This window comes from Lithobates pipiens, unplaced genomic scaffold (genome assembly GCF_037356315.1).
Source record: "Lithobates pipiens isolate NorthernLeopardFrog02 unplaced genomic scaffold, aLitPip1_a1.2 Scaffold_27, whole genome shotgun sequence".
NCBI lineage: Eukaryota > Metazoa > Chordata > Amphibia > Anura > Ranidae > Lithobates > Lithobates pipiens.
Window position 1 is genome coordinate 14,465,400 of NW_027507788.1, and position 16,033 is coordinate 14,481,432.

At 44.2% G+C, this 16,033-nt stretch overlaps 1 protein-coding gene across 1 annotated transcript in view; it reads left to right on the top strand.

Moving 5' to 3' along the window:
• The first annotated feature begins 1,749 nt into the window (after nucleotides 1–1,749).
• LOC143933555 (G protein-activated inward rectifier potassium channel 4-like) overlaps nucleotides 1,750–16,033 on the top strand; it is a 109,935-nt gene continuing 95,651 nt past the window's right edge. The window contains exon 1 of the mRNA XM_077456487.1: nucleotides 1,750–2,182. The gene's annotated coding sequence lies outside the window, so the exon portion shown is untranslated. The remainder of the gene's footprint in view (nucleotides 2,183–16,033) is intronic.

Consider the following 16,033-nt stretch of genomic DNA (forward strand, 5'->3'; position numbering starts at 1 on the left):
CAGTGCTAGTTCCCGTTCACAGAACGCTTAGTTGGCCCTGAATCTTCAAGCACTTAAAGGGGTTGTAAAGCTTCCTTTTTTATTTTCTAAATAAGTTCCTTTAAGCTAGTGCATTGTTGGTTCACTTACCTTTTCCTTCGAATTCCCTTCTAAACGTTTTTGTTTTTTTTGTCTGAATTTCTCACTTCCTGTTTCTCCTCAGTAAACTTCACACCATCATCCGAGCGGTGTTTAGTCAGCCAGAACAGCTTACTGAGGAGGAACAGGAAGTGAGAAATTCAGACAAAGAAAACAAAGAAAAAAAACATTTAGAAGGGAAATCGAAGGAAAAGGTAAGTGAACCAACAATGCACTAGCTTAAAGGAACCTATTTAGAAAATAAAAAACAAACCTTTACAAACCCTTTAAAGTATCTTAAGGCATGCAAAGGTGGCCTCTCAGTCCACATTATTGTACATAATTTTAGCATGCCTAAAGTGTTATTTTGCACACTTTAAAGTGGTCCTAAAGGCAGGACATTTTTACTGAATTCTTAGTGAATTCCCTGCCTTAAAGTGGTTGTAAACCTAGTTACATCACTTTTACCTACATGCAAGCCTATAATAAGGCGTACCCATAGGTACTGGAAATATCTCCTAAACTTGCACGGTTTAGAAGATATTTGCCATATACGCTTGCACCAACGTCATCGGTGCATGCACACTGAAGAAATGTCTGTGCCAATTCTAAAGGACCCATGCAGCGATCGGTGGCTCCCGCGCCCATGCGCGGGAGTGACGTCACTCGACTCCGGCCAGTCACAGAGCCGGAATCCACGACCCCCCGAAAGGAAGAGGCGTGAAGATGGACGCGGCCACCAGCGAGGACATGGCGGGCTTCGTTTGTAGGTAAGTGCAACATAATGGGCTAGTATGCGAGGAATACTAGCCCATTATGCTTTTACTTTGCAGGGAACAAAAGAGGAAGTAAAACCCATCAGGGTTTACTTCCTCTTTAAGGTAAAGAAAATGTCCCAGTATAGCCCCCTGACCTCCCTGTGTTTTTACCTGAGCCTGACCTCGATCCAGTGCTGTGGTTGTCTGCAGCGGCTCTCCCCTCTCTGCTTGCAAAGGCAGCAGCTACTGAAAATCAAATCCTGTGAGCAGAGAGCAGGGGGGTGGACTTGAGCAGTGCTATGTGTGTGTGTGTCGATAGACACTCGCAGCATACCTCCCAATCTTTTGAGATGGGAATGAGGGACACCTATCAGCAAAAGTATGCAGGCATAGGACACACCCCTTGCCACGCCCCTTTAAAGGAGAATTGTACAAAAAAAATTGTCTAACCCCCTGACAAGTAACCAGACAGTCCCCGTTCAAAACAAATCTGCCCGGCGGCCCCAAACGACCGTTCTTGGAGGCGGGAAAAACAATCGTACATTGTCTAGCCTCTACCAGATACCAGGGGTGGCAGCTGATTGAAAATTTTCTAACCCCCTGCCAAGTAACCAGAGAGTCACCGTTCAGAACAAATCTGCCCAGCGGCACCCAAGCGCTACCAAACGCTGTCTAATCGCTACCAGATAACCAGACTGTCTCTGTTTTGGGGCGAAAGCTGGCCCAAAAGACACCATTAATCGGCATGTCCTACTGTTCGCTGGCGCACGCTCACGTGCGGTAATCTATGGCACGATGGCTTCTTGCTGATATACTGCCTTCCAAAAATGCCAGCCTCTGGCTCCCCTTACAGCACACGCAGCACTGCCTCCTCAAGTCTTGGCTGGTCAGTAAATTCTGCCTTTCATCGGCAGCCTGCCTGCTTTCAGCAGCGACTCATTCGCCGCGTGGCTTTGCCGTCTCTTGTCCTCACCGCGCGCGTGCCATACCTCCCACCGATGTCCCATTTTTTATTTTTTTTTCCTCGCATCTCCTGCTCCTCTCTGTCTCTGGTGGGCTCCCGTCCCCCCTGCCCCTCCTCTTCCCTCTTTATAAAACCCCATTGTGTGTGATGCGTGTGTCTTCCCAATCGCATGCTGCTCAGTCCAGCATCCAAGCACTGATCTGCATCCCTTTCTCTGCTGTCACTCCGCTTCCTCCTCCCAGTCACTCTCCGGCTCTCATCCTTCTGGAGCTCCATCCAGCAGCATCAGCACCATGCAGGACCGGGGACTCTTCCAGGGTCATCTCTCTAAATAGCATCCCAGGTAAGAGACGACGCTACCCAACTCTTGACAGCCTGGGGACATATCTGGGACACGGAGCTTGCGGGTTGATATCTTCTTGTCATCCCCGATATTGTCTCTAGTTGTCATTGTCTGAAAACGGAACTATGATTTGACAAAAAGAGTAGTAGACGCATGGAGCAAGGCACGAGCATAGGGGGGAATCCTAAACTGAAATACGTCTGGGATAAACGCACAACTGCAATAGATGTGTCAAAACGATTTAGAAAATAACTTGTTTAAATAACTGTCAATATTATATTTATTCTTCAATTTGGCGCGAAGGCCACAATATGTACGCGAAACGCAAGCGTGTTATCGTTTTTAAGATAATCCTTAACAAAGAAACTAATGTAAAGGCTGCTCTTAATTTTGCAACTTATTAAATGCATCAAAAAAAAAAAAAAAAGACAATGAAAGCAAACAAGTTGCACGCTTAGAGACTGCAACTTGGCAGAAAATAGCGCTAACCGTCACGCCGGGCGCTTTTTCTTTTCTTTTTTTTTTTGCGGTTGACCCCAAATTAACTCCGTCTCTGCCAAAGCTCCACCAACAATCTCAAAGGTTTTGCTTCTCCAGCTGCTTCCCCGCACTGCACAGGTTTGTGTTTAATTAATTCGGCTTACGATCAGTTTTTTTTTTTCCCCCGTGGCTAAAACTGCCGTGTGCGAAGTTAGTTTTATGCGCGGCAGCTGCGGGAGGTGAGAAACGGCATATATCACCGCGTGCGAAAACGATATTGTATATTTTAAACAGAGCTTGCTTATGGGGGTAGTTATAGGGTATTGCTGGGAAATTTGTTTTCTTCATGGTGGTGTTCATTATATTATCCATTATCACATAACATTGTTTATTAAAACTGACCTTTACCTATTTGTTTTAGTTGATAGATGATTGTAATTAGACTGTAGGCTCCAAATGACCTCTAGATTGCACTAGATCATCGTTTATCAACCAGGGTTATGTGGAAAATCTAGGGTTCCTCAAGAAGTTAACAGGGATCTTTAAAATGTCTACCTTTCAGATAAGTTACCATTAACCCCAATGATCTTTTCAGCTATCTGTAAACTGGAATTCTTGCCATTGACCATCAATATAAAAGAAAGTTATTTTCACTGACCACCAATGTATGGAATAGTCTTTTCACTCACCTTCAATGTAAGGCACATTCCTCCCACTGACCACCAATGTAAGGAGCATTCTTCTCACTGACCACCAATGTAAGGAACATTCTTCTCACTGATCACCAATGTAAGGAGCATTCTTCCCACTGATCACCAATGTAAGGAACATTCTTCCCACTGAACTCCAAATTAAGAAACATTCTTCCCATTATTGACCAATGTAAGGGGCATTCTTCCCACTGACCACCAATGCAAGGAGGATTCTTCTCACTGACCATAAATGTAAGGAGGATTCTTCCCACTGACCACGAATGTAAGGAATATTCTTCCCACTGACCACCAATGTAAGGAACATTCTTCCCACTGACCTCCAATGTAAGGGGCATTCTTCCCACTGACCTCCAATGTAAGAAGGATTCTCCTCACTAACCACCAATGAAAGCATTCTCCTCACTGACCACCAATGTAAAGAGCATTCTTCCCACTGACCTCCAATGTAAGAAGGATTCTTCTCACTGACCATAAATGTAAGGAACATTCTTCCCACTGACCTCCAATGTAAGGAACATTCTTCTCACTGACTACCAATGTAAGGAACATTCTTCTCACTGATCACCAATGTAAGGAGCATTCTTCTCACTGATCACCAATGTAAGGAACATTCTTCCCACTGATCACCAATGTAAGGAACGTTCTTCTCACTGACTACCAATGTAAGGAACATTCTTCTCACTGATCACCAATGTAAGGAACATTCTTCCCACTGATCACCAATGTAAGGAACATTCTTCCCACTGATCACCAATGTAAGGAACATTCTTCCCACTGATCACCAATGTAAGGGACATTCTTCTCACTGATCACCAATGTAAGGAACATTCTTCTCACTGATCACCAATGTAAGGAACATTCTTCCCACTGATCACCAATGTAAGGAACATTCTTCCCACTGATCACCAATGTAAGGGACATTCTTCCCACTGATCACCAATGTAAGGAACATTCTTCCCACCGATCACCAATGTAAGGAACATTCTTCTCACTGATCACCAATGTAAGGAACATTCTTCCCACTGATCACCAATGTAAGGGACATTCTTCCCACTGATCACCAATGTAAGGAACATTCTTCCCACCGATCACCAATGTAAGGAACATTCTTCTCACTGATCACCAATGTAAGGGACATTCTTCCCACTGATCACCAATGTAAGGAGCATTCTTCCCACTGATCACCAATGTAAGGAACATTCTTCCCACTGATCACCAATGTAAGGAACATTCTTCCCACTGAACTCCAAATTAAGAAACATTCTTCCCATTATTGACCAATGTAAGGGGCATTCTTCCCACTGACCACCAATGCAAGGAGGATTCTTCTCACTGACCACCAATGTAAGGAACATTCTTCCCACTGACCTCCAATGTAAAGGGCATTCTTCCCACTGACCTCCAATGTAAGAAGGATTCTCCTCACTAACCACCAATGAAAGCATTCTCCTCACTGACCACCAATGTAAGGAACATTCTTCTCACTGACCTCCAAATTAAGGAGAATTCTTCCCACTAATGACCAATGTAAGGGACATTCTTATCACTGACCTCCATTGTAAGGCGCATTCTCAACACACTCCCCAATGTATGGGGGGGGGGGGACCACATGGACCACCAGTGTAATGGACATTCTTCCCAATAACCACCAGGGCAACAGGGCATTCTTTTCAATAACCACCAGCCTAAGTGGACCATCTTTCATTATCCATTAATGCGTGGCTAATTTTAAAGCAATTTGTATACAAAATCATTTTAAGCAGGGATCCTTGAGATGTGAACATTATTTCAAGGGTTCCTGGGAGGTGAAAAGGTTTAGAAAGGCTAAGATTAGGGTATTGCTGTGATTTATTTATTTTCCTTCTAGGTTTTATTTATCATACTTTTATAACATGAAATTGTCCATTATAACTGTCTTTTTCCACATCTGGTTTACCTGAGAGAGATTATTGTAATTAGAATGGAGACTCCAAATCACAAATCGACTGAGAATCTCTAGACCCTTCTAAAGGAAGTTGATGTATTTTTGGTTTAGGGCTGATATATAATTAGCTACTTAATATAACTATAAATATAAAGTACACCCCACTATGTGTAAAGCGGCCTTCCTCAACCTGTTTACCCCAGAGGAACCCTCAAAATCATTTTCAAGTGTCAGGGAATCCCTGCTGAAACCAATATATCGAGGGTCAGGTAGGGAAATTGCCCATTATGGGAAGACTGCCTCATATACAAACAGCTAAAAAAATAATTAGTGTCCTGCTGCTGTTGGCTTGGCAAAAGTAGCGTTGGCTCCGGAACTATGGGGACACCATCAGATGGAAGGTCAATCAACTCAAGGAACCCCTAGCTACCTCTGGAGGACCCCTAGGGTTCCATGGAACCTTGATTGAGAATGGCTGGTCTGAGGGTTTTAGCTTAACATTTGCACAGCTCCCAACTGTCCCTGATTTCAAAGGACTGTCCCTGATTTGGAGCAATGTCCCTCTGTCCCTCATTCTTCCTCATTGTCCCTCATTTTGGTCTGATCTATATAGATGTATATAAAATGCACTTTTTATCTATTAAAAAGTGTTTTCCAGCACTAAACTTTTCATCTGATTTCTAAATTGCTGCATTTGTAAATTCCAAAAGCCAAAATAAAGGAACAGTAGTGGTAAAAAAAAAAAAAAAAGCACTTGTGGGTTTAACCAATCGTTTTTCTTCTTTGAGGGGGTGTGTCCTATGCCTGTATACTTTTGCTGATTGGTGTCCCTCGTTCCCATCTCAAAAAGTTTGGAGGTATGCATTTGCAATGCATGATAACCATGTGGGAACTGCAAAGTTTTATTAACCACTTAAGCCCCGGACCAATTTGCAGCCAAAGGACCAAGCCCCTTTTTGCGATTCGGCGCCGCGTCGCTTTAACTGACAATTGCGCGGTCGTGCGACGTGGCTCCCAAACAAAATTGGCGTGCTTTTTTCCCCACAAATAGAGCTTTCTTTTGGTGGTATTTGATCACCTCTGCGGTTTTTATTTTTTGCGCTATAAACAAAAATAGAGCGACAATTTTGAAAAAAAAATTCAATATTTTTTACTTTTTGCTATAATAAATATCCACCCAAAAATATACAAAAAACAATTTTTACCTCAGTTTAGGCCGATCCATATTCTTCTACATATTTTTGGTAAAAAAAACAAAAACGTAATTAGCGATTATTGATTGGTTTGTGCAGAAGATATAGCGTTTACAAAATAGGGGATAGTTTTATAGCATTTTAATACTTTTTTTTTTTTTTACTAGTAATGGCGGTGATCAGCGATTTTTATTGTGACTGCAACATTATGGCGGACACATCGGACATTTTTGACACATTATTGGGACCATTGTCATTTATACAGCAATCAGTGCTATTTAAATACACTGATTCCTGTATAAATGACACTGGCAGTGAAGGAGTTAACCACTAGGGGCAGTGTAGGTGTTATGTATGACGTTATGTGTTTTTTTTATTGTAGGGGAGCGTGGCTTGGCATGTGATGTCACTCATCGTCCTTCCCTATAAGAGGGAACAGGCGATCGGTGACGGCCACAGTAGGGAGCACGGGGGGAGAGGTTTGTTTACACAGACCTCTCCTCATTCTTCAGCTCTGTGAACCGATCGTGGGACACCAGCAGCGATTGGGTCCGCTGGTTCCCTTGGTCATGGAGCTCAGGACCGGGTCGGGAGTGCGCCACCAGCGGCGAGCTCCCAACCCACGACTGTGCACTTAAAAAGCAACGTACCGATACGTGCTTGTGCCCAGCTATGCCATTCTGCCGACGTATATGTGCAGGAGGCGGTCCTTAAGTGGTTAAACAGCTCAGTTCAGACATCTGGGATTGCATGTGGTGCGGGTCCAAATTCCTGCATGCAGTAGTTTTGATGTACATTACATGGTTTGATGTTCCTTATTGTACATTTGAAGTGACATCATCCTAGAACACCCTAAAGAAGAAGTATAGCCAAATCTTGTTTGGCTGTACTTCTCCTGTGGGTCACAGGAGTGCCGTTTGTTCTGAACTTCCATGACCCGTTTTCAGCAGACAGCTGGCTGGAATCAGCTGACGCCCCAGAGCCGGTCCATGCTCGGGCAAGATGGTGACAATGAAGTCGGGATCCGCCCACATGCATGGACCAGCAACCCGGCTCAGGCTCTCGGAGAGCCACTGAGAGCCTGAGCCGGCCACTCCCCGCCCCCTCCACAGCCCAGCACTCCAGTGAGCAGAGTGACAGTCAATAGATCTCTGCTCACGGAGTCTCTGAGAACTGAGTGATCAGCGGCGTTTGATCACTCAGTTCTCAGTGTTAGAGCCGGCGGGGGACAGATGCAACATTGTATCAATACTGCATCCACCTAGATAAATATGATTCTGCGAAAAAAACAAAAAAAAACCTACTTCTCTTTTAAAGTAAATCTGAACCCTAACTGGATTATATTTTGTTTGCAAATGCAAAGCGTAGTAATGCAAAGTGGCAGATTGAACAGAGTTTTTGAAATTATATTGGCATATTAAAGTTTATATAATATTTTTCCATATGGGCTTATATCTACTTTAAAGAAGAAGAACCTCAAAAATTGCATTTTAAGGGCAATTTTTGGACAAATATGAAAAATAATTAAATAAAATATATATACAATTTATTGATACGCATAGATAATGGAACCAACAATAATACATAAAAATGAAAATTGACAAGTGGTGTGATCCCACTACATAAATGAGAACCATCCAAGAGTGGGAGCCCGACGCGTTTCAAAAAGTACAAATACAATCTTCATCAGTAGTGGCAAATTGTCCCTGAAGAAACAAAATTACCGTATATACTCGAGTATAAGCCGAGATTTTCAGCCTCTTTTTTGAGGCTGAAAGTGCCCCCCTCGGCTTATACTCGAGTCATCGCTGTCTGCCCGCTCGATCAGCGTGTCGAGCAGACAGACAGCGGCCATTCTGATTCAAAAGCCGCGCCTCCGGCTCCCCCTTCGCCTGTGATAGGCGGAACACTGAATTTCCCAGCAGCCTGTGTTCCGCCTATCACGGACTTCGTATCATCCTCGTACTACGGACGAGGATGATACGACGTCTGTGATAGGCGGAACACAGGCTGCTGGGAAATTCAGTGTTCCGCCTATCACAGGCGAAGGCGGCGGCGCAGCTTTTGAATTTTACAATGGCCGCCGACGAACGAAGAGGGCACGGGACGGAGGCAAGGCACAGGACGGCACGGCACGGGACGGGACGGGACGGGACCGGAGGCAAGGCACGGCGGCGAGGCACGGCGGCGAGGCACGGCGGCGAGGCACGGAGGCAAGGAGGCTCGGCACGGGACGGAGGCTCGGGACAAAGGCTCAGGACACAGGTAGGCTGGACACACACACACACACACACACACACACACACACACACACACACACACACACACACGGATACACACACACACACAGGGATGGATGGATGGATGGAGACACACACACACAGGGATGGACGGACACACAGGGATGGACGGACACACAGGGATGGACGGACACACAGGGATGGACGGACACACACACAGGGATGGACAGGCATGTCTTACCCTCGGCTTATACACGAGTCAATAAGTTTGCCAGTTTTTTTGGGGGTAAATTGGGGGCCTCGGCTTATATTCGGGTCGGCCTATACTCGAGTATATACGGTAATGTCAATTTTCATTTTTATGTAGTATTGTTGGTTCTATTATCTATGTGTATCAATAAATTGTACATTTAAAAAAATATATATATTTTTCATATTTGTCCAAAAATTGCACTTAAAATCCAATTTTTGAGGTTCTTCTCCTTTAAAGTTTTTAAGGATGATGGCAATTCACACACCATTTTCTGGGACTCTATTTATTTCTTATGTCTACTTTAAATTCTCACTCTGGGATCGTGAAACAGCAAGAGTATTTTCTGTGGCCTCAACTCTGACACTTAACGTACTAGGTGTGAACAAGCCCTCAAAGCGGGGTTCCACCCAAAAATGGAACTTCCGCTTTTCCGGTTCCTCCCCCCGCGTCACATTTGGCACCTTTCAAGGGGGAGGGGAAAGCAGATACATGTCCAATACAGGTATTTTGCTCCCACTTCCGGGCATAGATACCCGAGCCACCCGTGGGTATCTATGCCACTTCACCCCCCCACTGTATTCTAGGGGACACACGGATCCCAGAAAACAGCAGGGACCAGTGGGATAGCACAGCGCGAGTCGTGCATGCGCAGTAGGGAACCAAGAAGTGAATTTCCTTCTTGATTCCCTTACCGAGGATGGTGGTGGCAGCACCCCGACAGCCGAGGGATAGATCGGCTTCGGGTGCCGATATCACGGGCGCCCTGGACAGGTAAGTGTCCATATTTTAAAAGTCAGCAACTGCAGTATTTGTAGCTGCTGTGCTGACTTTAAAAAAAGAAATTAAAAAAACGGCGGAACTCCACTTTAAAGTGAAAAAATTGTTTCAGCAGGCAGGTTTTTTATTGCAAGATAAATAATAAAATACACTTATCTGCCTACTTTCAGCATCCCCCCGGCATGTAAACTGAGCTGTGCATGTGCAGCTCGGCTTACAGCGGCTGGTCCAATCCCGGTGCGCTGGAATGACATCACATGATATCACAGCACTGCCTCCTCCTTTATCACATGAGTTTGAGGTTTTAATAAGACAAGGGCAGCCTTAAAGCAAGCTGTCTTGCTGTACTGCCTCTTTAGGTAGCCCACTGTGCTTTGGGAATCCTTTGTCAAGTATTAAACATTTATTTGTAAACCAAAGATATTTTATAGATTGTAAAAAAAAAGAACAGATATTAAAGGAGAAGGTCAAAGCTCTTTTAGCCCTTATTCTCCTCTAGGTCACAGGATTGCACTTCGTTCTGCACTCTTGTGGCCAGGGCTGGACTGGGACAAAAATTTGGCCCTGGACTTCATCCAGACTGGCCCACTTTAATTTTGCAAACACGCAAAAAACAGTATATAAACTGTACGCAATTGCGCAAAAAAGCCCCCAGAGTGCCCCCCCACTTACATCAGGGTCCCCAGAGTGCCCCCCCACTTACATCAGGGTCCCCAGAGAGCCTCCCCTTACATCAGGGTCCCCATAAAGCCTTCCCCTTACATCAGGGTCCCCAGAGAGCCCCTCTTACATCAGAGTCCTCAGAGATCACCCGCCTTACATCAGGGTCCCTAGAGAGCAAACCCCTTACATCCGGGTCCCCACAGAGCCCCCCTCCTTACATCCGGGTCCACAGAGAGCCCCTCCTTACATCAGGGTCACCAGAAAGAGGGCAGGTAGTGGGCCGGGACCCTGTGGTTGGGGACTCCTGGACTGACTCGGGGCTATGGGCCCCAGATTCGGGGCTATAGCCCCAAAAGTCCCCCCCCAGCAATGCCACTGGCTGTCACTGAAACCGGCCCACTGAGCCATCGGCCCACCGGGAAACTCCCTATAGTCCCTATGGCCAGTACATGCCTGCTTGTGGCCCGTATTCAACCAAAAGTAGGCTAAACATTCAGCCGCTTTAGACCCTGGAGGGATCCAGACTTTAATGTCAGGATCCACCCACGTTCCTGACAGCCTCTCATTGTGCTGCTGAGAACTTGAACTCCAGCCACTCCTGCCTGCCCCGGGCTCCAGTGAGCGCTGAAGGGGCAGAGCAGAGAGCCGGTGACAGTCTTTGATCGCTCAGTTCTCTGGCTTAGAGGTGGCGAAGGACAGATGCTACATTCATTTAGGCGAGTATGTAGGTTTATTTTTTTCAAAACCCCATACTTCTCTTTTAATACAAAAAAACAAAAAAACACAAAACTGACATAAAATTACACTAAGTCCTTTTAGGGTTTCCTCTTTTGGTAATTATAATTAAGTGAGGTAATCATAACCATTGGATTACAAGGCTACTGAATTTAAGAATTAGTACTTATTATTATTCCATAAGGCTCTTAGTTAAAGTGTTGCTAAACCCACAACAGTAAAATCAGTCTGTATATGCAGTAAAGCATGCTTGTTCTACTCACTGTGGAATCTAAGGGGTTAATCCTGCACTTTGTGTAAAAAGGCTGTTTGATCCTGTCTTCTCTAATCCTCCCCTTCTTCCATGGTCCCCAATCCATCTACTGATAGTACAGAGCTTTGAGGACAATCTGCAAATGCTCAGTTTGGTTTATATTGCTAGAGAGGTTTTTTTTTTTTTTTTTTCTTGGGAGGGTGCATCTGATCAGCACAGGGCCAATCAGCACTGTCAAGAATGCAGCCTCAAAGGACAATCAGAGGAGAATGAAAACTCCTCCTACAAGCTTTAACCAGGCACTGATAGAAGTCACAAGACTGCTATATACTGCTGATGAGAAAAGGTATTTAGCAGTTTATATTTATTAAACTAATTGCATTTCCATGTTTTGTGTACCGTGGGAGACCAGATATAGTGAATGCAGGCTCCTGGGTTTAATAATAGATTGGTGCTTGTCAGATTGCTTGTTATAGCTTTTTCTTTGTAATTTCATTATATTTTATTCTATTTTCTGTTTGCTTATATTACTTTGTAAAAAACGATATATATATTAATAGTGTGCTAATATCAATAATCAATACAAAAAAATCTCCCAATATTCTTGTGCCATAAAAATCAATAATTTGTGTAGGTAAATGAATGATAAATAACCGTGTATATAAATAAATTAAAAATAAATATGAATTAAAAATTAGTTAATTCTCCATAGTTAATACACCGTGTATATAAATAAATTAAAAATAAAAATAAATTAATTCTCCTTAATTAATGCATTCCGTGCGTATATTAAATAAATACCACGTATACAGCATGTATATTTATCTGCTCCTGATAGGATGGATGGATCAAGGATATAATCAAATACAGCTCTTATATCTAAACTGCGATCAGAACACTCCCGTGCGGTGATGTCCTCAAGACTCAGGATATAATACTCAAGATGATTTATCACTCAGTCCCATATAGTCTGTCCACAGACACCATATCAGACAAGCTTTCAGTGCTGTTCCGCGTATACCGCTTCTCTCTTGCTCCTTAACTTCTACCTTTCATTTGCCATAGGAGAGAAAAGAGACAGGGGATAGTGTACTACTGCGATATGTAAATAGACTTTATATATGTACGTCGATCCACTCACGTTCCAGTCAAAGCATGAAATAGCGGCAGAACATCAGATTGTACTCCTCCTCACAGCCTCTCTGTGTCTCTGAACACTGTGGGCTTGACGTCACTGGCTCCTCCTTCCGACGCGTTGCGTCACAGGTCACGTGGCTTTCTCAAGGCAAATTTGATATTAGCGCACTAATAATATATATATATATATATATATATATATATAGTTTTTTGCATTTGTACAAGTGAGAGATCACTGATATTGGTGCTTTTATTATTTTATGATTATTAGATTTTTCACCACACCAGCGCTTGAGTATTTTGCACTTTAGTACTTTTATATTACTTTGTAATTTCTTGGAAAATAATAAAAATGTAAATATATAAAAATAATAAAATAAAATTGCATATCCATGTTCTGTGTACTGTGGGTGACCAGATATAGTGAATGCAGGCTCCTGGGTTTAGTAAAACTTTAACCACTTCCCGCCCGCGCTATAGCCGGGCCTTGATTGCCAGGAGGGCATCAATAGACGTCCTCCCATGCATAAGCCGCCTACGTGCTCCCTGTGGGCATGCAATCCTGGCCCCTTACTACGTGATCAGCTGTCAGCAAATGACAGCTGATCACGTGATGTAAACAAAAGATCGGTAATCGACCTACCAGAGCCCACCAGTGCCACCTATCAATGCCCATCAGTGCCTCATCATCAGTGCCAGCTATTAGTGGCTTTAATAAGTGGCACAAATCATTTTCTGCAGCTATTACCTTTTGTACCACCACCCCCTCCCTAGAGAGCGTAAGCTCTACGAGCAGGGCCCGCCTGTACCTTTTGTATTGTACTGTAATTGTGTTGTCCCCCCTATACATTGTAAAGCGCTGTGTAAAATGTTGGTGCTATATAAATCATGTATAATAATAATAATAATTAGTGTCACCTACCTGTGCCCATCAGTGTCACCCATCAGTGCCCTTCAGGGCCACCTATCAGTGCCCTTCAGTGCCACCCATCAGCGCCACCTCTTAGTACCATCTCATCAGTGCCCACCAGTGCCACCTATTGGTGCCCATCAGTGCAGCCTCATCAGTGCCCACCATTGCCACCTATTAGTGCCCATCAGTGCAGCCTCATCAGTGCCCACCAGTGCCACCTATTAGTGCCCATCAGTGCAGCCTCATCAGTGCCCACCAGTGCCACCTATTAGTGCCCATCAGTGCAGCCTCATCAGCACACATCAATGAAGGAGAAAATGACCGGTTTGCAAAATAAAAAATTCAACATTTTTGGTCTTTTTTTCGTTTTTTTTAGAAAAAAAAAAAAAACAGCAGTGATTATAATACCACCAAAAGAAAGCTCTAATTGCGGGGAAAAGATAAAAATGTCATTAGGGTACAGCGTTGCATGACCGCGCAATTGTCATTCAAAATGTGACAGCGCTGAAAATTGGCCTGGGCAGGAAGGGGGTGAAAGTACCCGGTAAGCAAGTGGTTAAGGATGCCGCTGTTGATCGCTTCATCTGCAAAAATGCTAGCGCTCTGCCTGTCTTGCTTTAGTTTCAATACATCACCGACCGACTGGAACACCAGCATAGAGATAACTACGGTAGCACCAACGTTGTCCCAAAACTCGCGCTTGCCTCATGCCTCTTCCAGGTCAGAAGCCCACAAAGCATTAAAAACCAAAGTGCAGCCAGGCAATCGGCATTTCCAGGAGCAGGCCACAGGAACGCTTTAACGGATTGGGTTAGCTGTGTTGTGACCTCACTAACATCTCTGCCTCCTTGCATGAGAGATGATTTTTTATTCCGAGATCTGCTGCTAGGTAATTAGTAAAGTAATTAGACATAATTGGGTAAAGAGGTTAATAATAGCAGAGAAAGGGAAGACGGCTTTTAGAATGCCACTAAAGAGAAAAATATCTTTTAGAAAAACGGCGCTTTAAGTCATCATTTTTGGGTTTTTTTTTTTACACATCAAAGAAAAGCAGCAGGAGATATCAGTTCAACGTCCGGCAAGCTTTTGATGTTGAGAAACAGTAAATAGGGTTTGGTTATAACTATGGCGTGACTGTCTAGATTTATTTAACGCTCACATTGAATCTGCATATATCTTGCCTTCCCTGGTTCTACCCCCCCCCCCCCTATTCAACATGCAAAATAAATTGAATTCAAGAAAACCTTTCTATTTTCATTACATATCTTAGTTAAGACCCAGTGATATCATCCCTGGGTCTTCTCTATGCAATGTAGCACAGGGTGTGCCAGGTGTGCCTAGGCACACCCTAATCACCCTATGTGGCGCAGATTCCCTCTGTTTAAACCTCTGATATTTCGCTAAAGTCCCCTAACAGATCTCCTAAAAAATAAAATAAAAAAGGTTAAAAAAAGAAAATTGTAAAAAAATAATAAAAAAAATAATAATACAGACACCAGCCACTGCCCTACTGACACCATCAGTGTATATATACACATGTATACTGTATACACACATACATGTTTTTGAGCTTTGAGGTGCACACCCTAATGTGACAGGCTGTGCACCCCTATGAGCACACCTCTCAACTTTTTTATCAGCAGGGGCGTAACTATAGGGGGTGCAGCAGTCGCGACCGCAACTGGGCCCTGTGATGCAGGGGGCCCATGCAGCCCCCTCTACATATGGCCGGCAGCAGCATAGGCAGCTAGCACACACTATTACATACCCCCTCCATACCCCCCTGGGGACAGGGACCCCTTCTCACATGGGGACTGGGACCCCCACCTCCCCTGGGGACAGGGACCCCTTCTCACCTGGGGGCAGTAACTTCATCTGCCCTGGAGAAAAGGACCTCATCTCTTCTGGGGACGGGGACCCAATCCTGCCTAGGGACAGTCCCCCAATGGGGCACCTAAAAATGTAAAAAAATAAATAAATAAAAACTACTGATACCAGTGGTGGAACTACAGGGCTCACAAAGGTCATACCTGTGACCAGGCCCTGGAGTTCCACCGCCGGACTCGGAGGGAAGGGCCCTGGCTGGGGATCAGGGGGGCCCTTCATGGTTTCTTGCATCGGGGCCCTGAAGGTTCTAGTTACGCCACTGCCTACCAGCAAAAGCATGCAGGCATAGGACACACACCTTAACCACGCCCCCTTAAAAGGAGAATTGTACAAAAGAAAACAAGATTGGTTAAATCCACAAGTGCTTTATTTTTTTATTTTTTTACCACTACTATTCCTTTATATCGGCTTTTAGAATTTACAAATGCAACCATTTAGAAATCAGATGAAAGGTTTGGCGCTGGAAAACACTTTTTCATAGATAAAAAGTGCATTTTATATACAACTATATAGATCAGAGCAAAATGAGGGACAAATGAGGGGGGAAGAGGGACAGAGGGACATTGCTCCAAATCAGGGACAGTCCCTCCAAATCAGGGGCAGTTGAGAGCTATGAATGAAGACAGATCATGGCTGGTGGGAGTGTTTGCACATGGCTGTTAGGCAGTTGTCACATGAACAAG